Here is a 12,250-nt window from a genome sequence, read left to right on the forward strand (position 1 = left end):
GTCATTTTTCCATTTCTGTATCAGTGCTTTGACCTCCTTGCCTCCATACCTCAACAGAAAAAAACAAATAGTGCTTTGACATCATTGCCTTGTAGTAAATCTGATTCATCCAAAGCCAAATAAAAAAAAAAAGAAAAAGAAAGGCAAGACAAAAGAAGAAGAAACCGATCTTGGCCTTGTCTGCTTCTGTTACTTGAACTTTAATACCAAAAAACCAGTGATGTACTTTTCTTATAAAAACACCACCAATTTTTCATCTCCAAATCCTAACCTGAGAATTAACTTGAAACCCAACCATTGAAAAAAGAACAAAAGAGGAAGAGAAGGAAGAAAGAAAAAGAGGGATCCAGGCCATGCAAGATTCAATCAGAACTTGATTCAACCGATTTAAAACTGAAAGAGGAAACAAGGAGATGAATACCTCCAGGGAGTACTTAGTGGTTCTTATAATTGATGGGTTCTTTGAATTTTGAATGTTTAACATGGGTTTGATTAAAGTGGTGAAAAGAAATATTGTGGGATAAAATGAGATGAAGATGATTTATTTTTTTAATTTGATGGATTATAAAATCAGATAAAGAAGATGAAGATGAGCTTTTTTGAATTATTAATTTGATGGGATGTTTGAATTCTTAATGTTTTGGGTAAACTAATTTTTAATCTTAATATTCACTAGGGATTTGTTTAGGGGAATGGAGAAACAATCTGGGATAAACACAACGGAGAGGAAGGATAATAAATTTTTACATTTTTTTTTTTGTTTTTTTTCTAACATACCTAAGAATATCTGCAAAAAATAGAACCTGGAAATATGAAATGCAAAAGTTTTACATCAATCCTGTTCCTCTTAACAAAACAATGCCACATGCCGCTCATTTAATGGGCCATTTCTGACACATTTAACACCGTCAAGTACCAAAAAACAAGACGGAAAAAAAATACAACTATCAAAATGAACAAATTAAAAATATAGGTACCACATTTGCAATTTTTTCAAAGTACAAGAGTGAAACTTGTCATTATCCCATTTCTAAAATTCAGTGAAAAAAATAATTAAATCAAATTTAACAATATACCAAAATGGAAAAAAAAACAAAACAAATTTCTGACCGTTCACCCAAAGTCTCAAAACAACCAAAGTTTACTGTCAGGTCCATTTAAAAAATGCCACGTCTGCGTTAACTGCCGTCCTTAACGGTCGCAACTACTTTGTGATTTTTTCTGAAATCGACGGGTATCCTGAAATATCTAAGTTTGATATAAAATTTTAGGTCAATTTACTTTGCCTATATTGTGAATTTAGTACTTATACTTTAATTTGGTCAATTTTAGTTCTGAACTTCTCCAATTGGTCAATGTTAGTCCCTATACTTTTCCAATTTTGAAATTTTAGTATTGACCAAACAATAGTAGTTAAATATGTTTGGTTAAATTCTACTATTAGTCATGTATTATGGTTAAAGTTGTAAATTTAGTCTATATTTTCCAACTAAATCATTCTTTGCCGTTATATATTTCAAATTTGAAAATTTTAATCTTAATCCAAATAAAATTAGTTAAATATATTAATTATATTTTTATAAGTAATATGTGAAAATAATAAATTGACACGACTTTACATAGGGGTGAGTAAAACTCAATTCGATTCGAAAAATCGAAAAAGAATTCAAATTTCTAGTTAATTGAATTAAGTTATTCGAGTCAATTCGAATAAGTAATTCGAGTTTCGAGTTCGAACCAAATTGAATTTTACAATTGAATAACTGAAACAATTGAAAATATATATAAAAATCCCAAAATTTATATTTTTAAAAAATTATAAAAATTCTAAAAATATATAAAGAAAGTTAAAATTTTAAAATTTTTCTAAAATAATAATTTTGACCTATATAAGTTAATTAATGATTCAATTTTATCATACTAAAGTTTTTTTTTTTTTTTTTTGTATTTTGCTTTGAAAATGTTTTCAAATATATATATGTTTTAAATTTATGTTCTCTAATATGGAATTAGTAATCTTTGTAATAAGATTTTTATTTGACATGTTTAATTTTTAATTTGACTTAAATAATTTCACTCTATTTGACTCAATTCAATTTCATTTGACTTGAATTGATTCAAAAAATTTTAAATCGAGTTAGGATAATAAAATAGGACTCATTAACTCAAAATTTTTTCACTTAAATCGATCGAATGCTTACCCTAACTTTACACATGCGATAATATATTTATCACCTCAATTTTAAAAATAATAGAACTTAATAAATTTAATACCTATCATATTTAAATTCTAAAACACATGAACTAAAAATAATTAAATTAAAAATACAAATTAAATGTATAACTTACCCATAATGCAAATACTAATAGTAGAATTTACCTAACATTTTAACTCTATGTAGTGGCTTTAAGGTTTCTTTTATGAGAGCAAGGAAAATCAAGTTACCATTTATTTTATACCATTTTAAAATTGCTCGTTAGAAAAATATTAGGAGTGTATTTGAAAAATAAATTTAATAATAAGATTCGAGTGTAACATTTTATAATTATGACTTTCCAAATATGTATGTATATGTGAAATATTATGAGTGTATCTTTTATATTTATATATATAATATGTTTGAACAGCTATTGTTATTAATAAGTTTTATTGAATTGAGTGTAACTGAATCTGCAATAGCCCGTTTTTGGGTCTAATCAAAACAGTGGTTTTAGGATCACAAATCTGAAGTAGAAATATTTATTTTATTATTTCTTTAAGGTCTATAGCATGATAGAATAATTGTGTGAAAATCTCGTTTAGAAATTTTATCGATTGAGTGCTCAATTTGTCTAGAAGGACTAAATTGCAATAGGTGCAAAACTTGAATTCTATAAGTTAAAGGTGTCTAATTGTTATGAAATTCTAAATTAGAGGTCCTTAAATGGTAATTAGACCATTATACTTCATAATGGACAAAAATAGACATGGTTAGATAAAATTCCAAAGTTTTGCATTAAGGGCATTTTGGTAAACTAGTAATTAAATGATTTAATAAGCTAAAAATAAGTAAAAATTTTTATTCATCTTCATCCTCCTATGCCGAAATTTCAAGGGAGTCCATAGCTAGGGTTTTGGCTACTTTCAAGCTCGATTGTAAGTCTATTCTTACCCCGTTTTTCATGATTTTTATGTTTTTGAAGTTGTCTCAACCTAATCTAGCTATTCTAAGGACTAATTTGAAAGAAAATAAAATTATAGAATTTTTCCCATGTTGGATAAGCTTGTATTTTGATGTTTAATATTAGAAAATGCATATATGTTGTTAGTTAAACAACATTTACAAAGTGATTTTTTGATGAAAATGTCAAAAAGGGACCTAATTATAAAAGGTTGTAAAATGTGTGGTAAAATGTAAATAAATGGAAAATGTGGGCTTTGATGAGCATGAAAAAGGTTCGAATAGGCTTGGGTAATGAAGAAGTTGGATGAAAACCATTTTACGAGCTTAGGGACTAAAATATAAAATGTCAAAAGTTTAGGGGAAAAATGTAATTTTTTCATAGTGTGTTTTTGGGCTGAATTGAATAATGTGATAATTAAATAAGTTAAATTTGATATTATAGATCAAGAAAAATGAAGTTCGAGTTTATACCGGAGAAAGAACAAGGTTGTGGACTAAATCGAACTAGTAGTCGTTTTTGTAACCGAGGTAAGTTTATATGTTAAATAAGCTTTAATATAATTATATTTAAATGCTTTAATATTGCATGAACTGTATGATTGACTATGTGGAATAGTTTAATTCTACGAACAAGTCCGACAACGATTCAACAAGTAAGAAATCCTATTTGAACCTTAGGAATAGAGTAGGATACAAGTGACATCTCACTAGGGTTACCATGTGTTATGTGATTATGTGATCCGAGTGCTGGTCCTGTATGTCTTACTGGTGGCTGAGTATACCGGCATATGTTATAGTTACTCGACAGCTTGTGTGAGTAGCACCGTATAGCTACGTCTGGACTGACAGCTTGTGTGAGAAGGCCCGTCAATAGCTCGAGAGTGAGCAATTATGAGATATGAGACTTAGGTAGCATTGGATACATATGTGGCACTTAGTGTGAAAAATTCCTGAGTATCTGACATTATTATTCCGAATTATTCACGGGTATGTCAAAGATGAGAATACGTGTAAGTTTATTTCGAGATGGTACAGGTATGTACTTTAAGCTTATGATTATTAATTTGTGAAATGACGATTACAACGTTTGTTGGTGATGGAATGGATTATGATCATGAGAATTTGGTAAATTACATTATCTTATCTTATGTTATTTGCATGATTAATGTATGGTAAGGTTGTTTATTTCTTTCATACGAGCTTACTAAGCTATATAGCTTACTCCGTTTTATTTTCCATGTTTTATAGTGTCACCAAGACAGCTCGGGTTGGAGATTGTCAGAAATCGCCTTACACTATCAAATTGTTATTTTGGGTACCAGTGATTTTTAAACATTTTAATATTATGGCATGTATAGGGACTTGGTCATTTTGTTATATGTGTCATTACAAATTTGGCCAAATGTATTGGCTTGTACTTGTCAAAGGTTTGATGTGGTCTTTAGCCATGTCAATGCCTTGTTGGTGATGTAGTTTATTAATGCTTGGCAAATGGTTGAGTGTGGCTTAATGGGTTGTTAATGAATGGTTAAGTATGGCTCATTGGTATGTTAGAAAAATCTAAGTAGAATTATACATGGTGAAAGTGTGTGGGTGGATGCATTTGAATGTGAAAGTGGTATGTTTGATTCGGTATAATGAAATGTCATGTTTATTGTAGATGATGGTATCGCATTAACATGTTTTAGCTATAATTGTGAATGTTTTGGTTGGTAAGTATGCCATGAATTGTGCCATTGAATTTGTGTAAGTGTAGGTGTAAATGAGGTGGCAAATGGCTTGGTAAATAGCCTCTATTTTGTCCACACGGGTAGACACAAAGGTGTGTGTCTAGGCCGTGTGTCACACATGGCCTGCCCCATGTACATGTGTTCCGGCCGTGTGACCTCTGCACCTTAATTTTTAGAAATAGTATGCTCAGAATTGAGCACACGGGCAGAGACACGGACGTCTGTTTCAGCCGTGTGAGGGACACGGCCTCAAGCATGGACGTGTGTCTCGACCGTGTGAAATCTGCACCTATTTTATGAAAACTAAATTAACCACACGGCCTAGCACACGGGCGTTTGACTTGGCCGTCTGACATCAATTTGTACATTCGTTGCAAGTTAGAGAGTTACACGAGTTAGGGACACGGGCGTGTGTGACCATATGGCCTGCCCATATGGGCGTGTGTGACCACACGGCCTGCCCACACGAGCGTGTCCCAAACTACACGAGCGCGTGACCCCTATTTATAGCAAAAATTTTCTAAGTTTTGTAAAAATTCCCCGAGTTATCGGTTTAGTCCCAAACCACTTCCAAAGCATGTTTTGGACCTCGTAGGCTCGTATTAGGGACTTTATGATTGAATATGAATGGTTTTGATTTGGATGCAAATTTATGATTTGATTTGTATGATTGTTTGTGATGAAAGTCTAGTAACGCCTCGAGCCCTGTTTCGGCATTGAATACGGGTAAGGGGTGTTACAGAATCATCTAAATACAATCTCTAATTTTTAGAGGAAATGTGAGGATTGAAGAAATTAAGCGGATAACTACAAATAATTACATTAGGACTTTTCAAACATGTAAGTTCATGATTTAAGTTTTAAGAGTTATTTTATAAAATAATAATATTTTAATTTTATGATATATTTTATTTTTAAAATATAATTTTATTTTATTTTATTAATATTGATTAAGTAATTTGAAAACTTTATTGAGAAATATATTTTCATACTTTTGATCTACTAAATCATTAACTAAATTAAATAGTATTTATTATTAATTATTTTACTTGGTTAAAACCAAACATTAATGACCTTTGGATAGATGTTTAATATTAAATGAGAGAAGAACTCAACAAATATGAAATGTTAGAGTAATTAGTTTAAATTACATAGGATGTTTATTTTTCTTATTAATTTTACAAATAATCATATTATTGAATGCTTTCTTGGACTAACACATCATATATGATGATTTGATATTAAACTTTGTTACTTGTTAATGAATATTTTTCCTCAATTATTATTGATAAATTTTTAATAAATAATATCCTTCTTTAGAATTTAAATTTATGTATTTGCATAATAGCAATTTATACTACCAAATCGACATAGAGAATTACAATATGATAACACTTTGTCCACCAAACATTTTTAGGGAATTAGATTTTTTTTTTTAATTACAAGAGAGTAACAATTTATGTATGTTATGCTATGCATACGTCCATATATCTATTTTGCAATAGGATTGGTGAGTCGATATTAGACGAATCTTAGTCCAAGATACTGACAAGCAATTAAGCATATGCTTAGGTATTTATAAAGAACAATGGATTATATGCTTGTATATTTTGTAGGGAATTTAACTCCCATTGGATATATAGATTTTGACTTCTAAACATATAGGTATTTGAGGAAATTGACACCAGACTGAGTTTTTATCTTAGACAGTGAAGCCATAGTATGGAGAAGTGTCAAGTAGAGTTATACTGCTGACTCCACTATAGAGGCTAAATATGTGGTTGCTTTTAAGGTGACAAAAGAAGCAACCTGGTTTCGAAAGTTCTTAACATTTCTTGATGTTATTCCTAGTATGAAATAGGCTATCAAACTAAGGAGATGAGAAATAATAAACAGACAAAATACATTGATCATAAGTATTGTATCATAAGTAAGACAGTAGCAGATGGAATAATAGATATAGTCAAAGTCACATATGAGGACTACCTTATGAATCCATTTACCAAAACTCTAGTGACAATGAGTTTTGAGAAATGTAACGACCTGATAGTCAGGGGTGACAAAAAGTGAGATTTGAGACTTTATTTTCGTAAAACGAACTCGTAAATATTTTTATTAAATATTTAATAGGTTAGTTTAATAGTGAATTAGATTTTGGTTAAGTAATTTCCACGAAATTAGAAGTTATTAAGATACAATGACTAAATCACGTTAAAATTAAAAGTTGAATTATAGATTGAAATTAACTAAAAGGATTAAAGTGGTAATTATACCTTTGTTCTTTGAAAGTGGATGAACATCGGTTAAAAACAATTAATATTATGTTATTATTTATATATAGTATGATTAAAGTTAGCTTTAATGTTTGTATATTATAATAATAAATAAAATAAACTATAATAAAAGAATAAAAAAAGTGGAAAAAGATGAATGCATGAAAAAAAAAAAAAAAGAAAAAAGAAAAGGAGAAGAAGCTTACGGCAAATCTGGGGATTTTCACCTTTCAACTTCAATTGGTTAGTTAAATTAGTCCTTTTTCTTGTAATTTTTTTTCATTTTTAGAATCTCGGTACTTAAAGCTACCCAACCCATGTCATAATTTTTAGTATTGTTTAATATTTTAGATGTTGTCATTGTTGAATAGTTTAAGTACTAGGGGTTAAATTGATAGATTTTTAAGTTAGAAGTGGAAAAGGACTAAATAGTGAAGATAATTGTTGATTTTGAGTAGTAGGGACTAAATTGTGAAAAATTCAAAATTAAGGGGTAGGATTGAAAATAGAAAGCTAAATTTAGCTTAGAGTGAAATTAGTGTAAAATTTTGAGGTTCAATATAGATATTAAAACTAGTCTTGGTTTAGGGACTAAATTGAGGGTTAAGCAAAAAATGTGGTGTAACATTTGAAATTTAATGAAAATTGAGTTGTCTTATTAATCTATTGTAATTATTTTCTTCCGTAGTGAAGATCGTTATGGAATCCTCAAGTAAGAAAGGGAAAAACAAGGTCAACATTGAGCAGCTCGGAATATACGGTTTGTTTTTCTATAACTGAATTAAGTTATAAACTGATACATATTGCATTGTTATGTATAGTAAGCAATTGAAGTGAGTACTTTTGTACTTTGGGATTGAATTGAGTTAATAGTTGATTTGAAATGGACTGATTTTGTATATTATGAAATGTGTTGATTATGTGAATATTGAATTGACTATATGTGATAATGTGTGTATATATATATATATATATGAGAACGAGACATTGAATGTATTGAAATGTGAAATGAAACCTGTAACACCCCTTATCCATGTCCGATGCTGGAACAGGGTACGAGACATTACCGGACTTAAACATACACATTCATGCAAAAATCGGGTCATAGAATATCTTTTAATTCAAAACCTTTCAAACACATGCATGTCGTCCCTTATTTGGGTCTACGAAGCCCAAAACATTCATCGGAATTGATTCGGGACTAAATCGAGAACTTTGAAAAGTTTCAGGAAAACTTAGGAAATTTTCCCATGAAACAGGGTCACGCGCCCCTGTGGACATAGGGACATGCCCATGTGCCTTTGGCACGCCCGTGTCCTCAGACCGTGTAACTCTCTATTTATGACGCCAGCATGTACATTGAACCACACGGCCGGACCACACGCCTATGTGTCCAGGCCGTGTCCCTCACACGGTTTAGACACACAGCCCTGTCTCAGCCCGTGTGGCCAACACTTAGGCTATTTTCCAAGCCTTCATGTTACCCATAATCTCTTACAACCTTATGCACATAAAAATCGCAAATCATGGCATCATTTTAGTGATTAAACACTCTTTATTAAGACATATCCTTAACATTAACATGTCCTCTTACAAGTAATGCATCTACTCATGCAATACCAAGTCTAGATTCCTTATTTCACATTCATAAGACTTGTCATTTTGATGACCACTTTTACCATTATACTATGGTTACCAACTTATCCATCAAGCACTCATGTTCAATCATTATCACGTTGTGTATATAACGTGCAATTACTACATGGCTATGACCACCTCAATTGGTTATAGAGCTTACATCCAACACACATGTCATATTACTAACTATGCATGGCAAACGAACATAATCACATTATAAACATTAGACATGACATGAATAGCTAGGTTTACAAGCCATAATCAATATGAGCCACATCTCATAGCCATATACATATAATTCAATTTAAGCCAATACATTTGGCCAAAGCAAAAGAATACATGTCAATCAAGTAGATCTCTATACATGCCACTCACTTGAAATTTCTAATATATACTTCATTATTCCAAAGGTAGCGACTTGATAGAGTGATGCTGCCTCCGACGATCTCCAACTCCGAGCTAACCTGAAAACACTAAAGGAAAGGGAAGGAAGGTAGTAAGCTTTATAGCTTAGTAAGACCGTATGAAAATAATAAGCAATTTATCAACTTGCTTCTCATGGTAATACAACCCTATTTGCATTTTTACTCATGTTCCAGTCAAGCTTTTTTCTCAAGTCAGAGTCACTAAATTATTTATATCTAGAGCTAAGGAACTCCAAATTAAGTTCCGCTAATTTTCCCTAATACTAGACTCACATATCTTCTTACCATAAAATGTTCAGAATTTTTGGTTTAGCCAATTAGTACGGTTTATTCCTTAAAGTTACCCTTTTTCACTATCTAATAGTTCTGATCCCTCTTCACTAAAAATTAATTATCTCATAATACGGGACTCAGATGATGTTCCTGTCTATTTCTCTTGAAAATAGACTCATTAAGAATTATAATCATATAAATTATAACTCATAACTGTTTTTTTACAATTTTAAATGATTTTATCAAATCAAAATAGGATATTTTGAAGTCATTCTGATTCTGTCTCACAACAATTTAAATATTTCATAATATGAAACTCTTTTGCTTACACCATTTCTTCTATTTGAAATTAGACTCATTAGAATTTAATTTCATATTTTATTCAGCCTCTAACTCAATTTCCAAAATTTTTAATGGATTTTCAAAGTCAGACTATGGCTGCTGTCCAAAACTGTTTTAGTGTAAATTAACGATACTAAGTTTATCACACCATATTAATTCACTTTCACCACATTGGTAAGGTTACATATTCATACATCATAACTATAGACCTATAATCACAAGGTTATTACAAAATCATTCTCATAAGCATGAATTACCTATTTACATCTTCACTAAAGGTGCATCATAAACTGAAATCATTTCTCATGAGCTTGGCATACATACTTGTGTTACTCAACATGCTCATTTTCATTTCTTACTAATCATATAACATGAATTGAATTCACATCTTATCAATTTCATGTAAGTACCTATACCACTCACAATATGGTCATAACCTTTCTCATTTAGCTTAACCATAACTCTTACCGTTGAACCATTCGGAAAGCTATTGGATATTCATTAAGCCTCAAACATAGGGTATAATGCCAATGCCATGTCCCAGACATAGTCTTACATTGGCTCATCCATCAAGTCGATGTGATGTCCTAGACATGGTCTTACACTGACTATCAAAATCGAGGCCGACGTCATGTCCCAGACATGGTCTTACACTAGCTCTCACATATCCGTGCCGATGCCATGTCCTAGACATGGTTTTACACTGGCTCACAAATAATCCGAATGTCATGGCATGAATATCCGAATTGTTTCTTAAGGTTTAAACAGGAATTCTACTATCTCAATATTCATTAAACATAATCATTTCCACAACCAAGCAATTCATGCTATATGAATTTAAACACATATAATAACAATGTAATTGTATTATTTACATACAACTTACTCGGTTCAATGGAATATCATATTCCATCAAATCTCCAAGCATTCAATCAACACATAAATGTTAATTACATTTGACATCACTTCCTCATATACAATATCATCAACCTAAACTTTAATACAATCATGGCAAGATAGATTTTCAAGTATAATAACAATGACATAAATATCATGCTCATTTAATCACACCGACTTACCTCAAATGCAATTTCGGCTAATTATTCTCTTTTTGTCTTTAATCACACACTTTCTCGATTTAAGCCCAAATCTCGATTTTCTTGATCTAAAATAACAAAAGTTCACAAATTTAATCACTTTATCGATCGGCAAAATAGACTTTTGTAAAATGACCATTTTACCCCTAGGTTCGAAAATCGATTTTTATCGAATTTCTTTACATTATAAGCTTAGCCAACCCCACTATTTCACATACTTAACATCTATTTTACAACTTATGCAATATAGTCTTTTTAGGTGTTTTCATGCTAACACCTTTCACAAAAGTTGTTTATAAGACACCCAAGACTCATTTTCTTCCATAAAAATTCAGCAAACAACATAAATCCTTTCATGGAAAATCCCTAGACTATCAACCATTTCACAAAATAGTCCCCCCATTAGCTAGTTCATGCTACAAGGGTTCCAAAAGTACAAAAATTATAAAAACTAGGCATCTAAATCACTTACTTGCAAAGAATATAAGTGGCTGATATTTTGATCTTTCCAAGCCCCCTCCTTGCTGCCATTTTCTGTGGAAGAAGAAAAAAAAGATGAAAGGATGACAACTTTTTCTTTTTGTTTTATTTATTTCCAAAAAAAGTCACCTAACTTTGACTTTTCAACTCCTATTTGTCTCAATGGCCGGCCAAGCTTGTGAAAGGGGTCTATTTGCACTTTAAACACCCCCAATTATGGTTCTCTACAATTTAACATGTTTAGCTAGAAATCACAACTTTTGCCCTTTATGCGATTTAGTCCTTTTTCGAAATTAAGCTCACAAACGCTAAAATTAATTCACCAAAATTTTCATGTACTCATATAATCATGCTATGAAACATAAAATAATATTAAAAATAATTTCTCTGGCCCCAAAATAGTGGTTTCGAAACAACTATTTCGACTAGGCCCAAAATCTGGCTGTTACAAAACCTTATTAACTGTTTTGGGCTAAGTCGGATATAGATGACATGTCATAGGATAGGAAGAGTACAGAGATTTCTTTGAACTTGAGTCGATGAGGCACTAGGTGCCAATTTTCTTCAGTGTAACGAATGAGACACTGGGTGTCAACTTATATAGCGCTGGGTGCAGTTATTACTTCAGATTTATCCGATGAAGCACTGGGTGCCAAATTGTTGTGTTGGCTGGATCCGTGTATTCATCCAAGTCCGAGTCGTGTTAATAGGGGAAATTAAATAATAAATTTATGTGTTTTATATTGAGATAACAAAGATGAGAAATAACTATGAGATGAGAAATGAAATCTGAAATGATGAAACGAGATGTGAATTATGAAATGAAAT

The 12,250-nt window shown here is 31.1% G+C and overlaps 1 long non-coding RNA gene across 1 annotated transcript; it reads right to left on the bottom strand.

Moving 5' to 3' along the window:
- Nucleotides 1-8,982: 8,982 nt before the first annotated feature.
- On the bottom strand, nucleotides 8,983-11,508 carry LOC128296309 (uncharacterized). Its single transcript, XR_008286872.1, has 3 exons — nucleotides 11,415-11,508; nucleotides 10,925-11,010; nucleotides 8,983-9,278 (listed from the first exon to the last, which is right to left on the bottom strand). It is a non-coding gene; the product is annotated as an uncharacterized LOC128296309 (long non-coding RNA).
- Nucleotides 11,509-12,250: the final 742 nt, after the last annotated feature.

The sequence above is a fragment of the Gossypium arboreum genome, chromosome 8 (genome assembly GCF_025698485.1).
Source record: "Gossypium arboreum isolate Shixiya-1 chromosome 8, ASM2569848v2, whole genome shotgun sequence".
In the NCBI taxonomy this organism is placed as follows: domain Eukaryota; kingdom Viridiplantae; phylum Streptophyta; class Magnoliopsida; order Malvales; family Malvaceae; genus Gossypium; species Gossypium arboreum.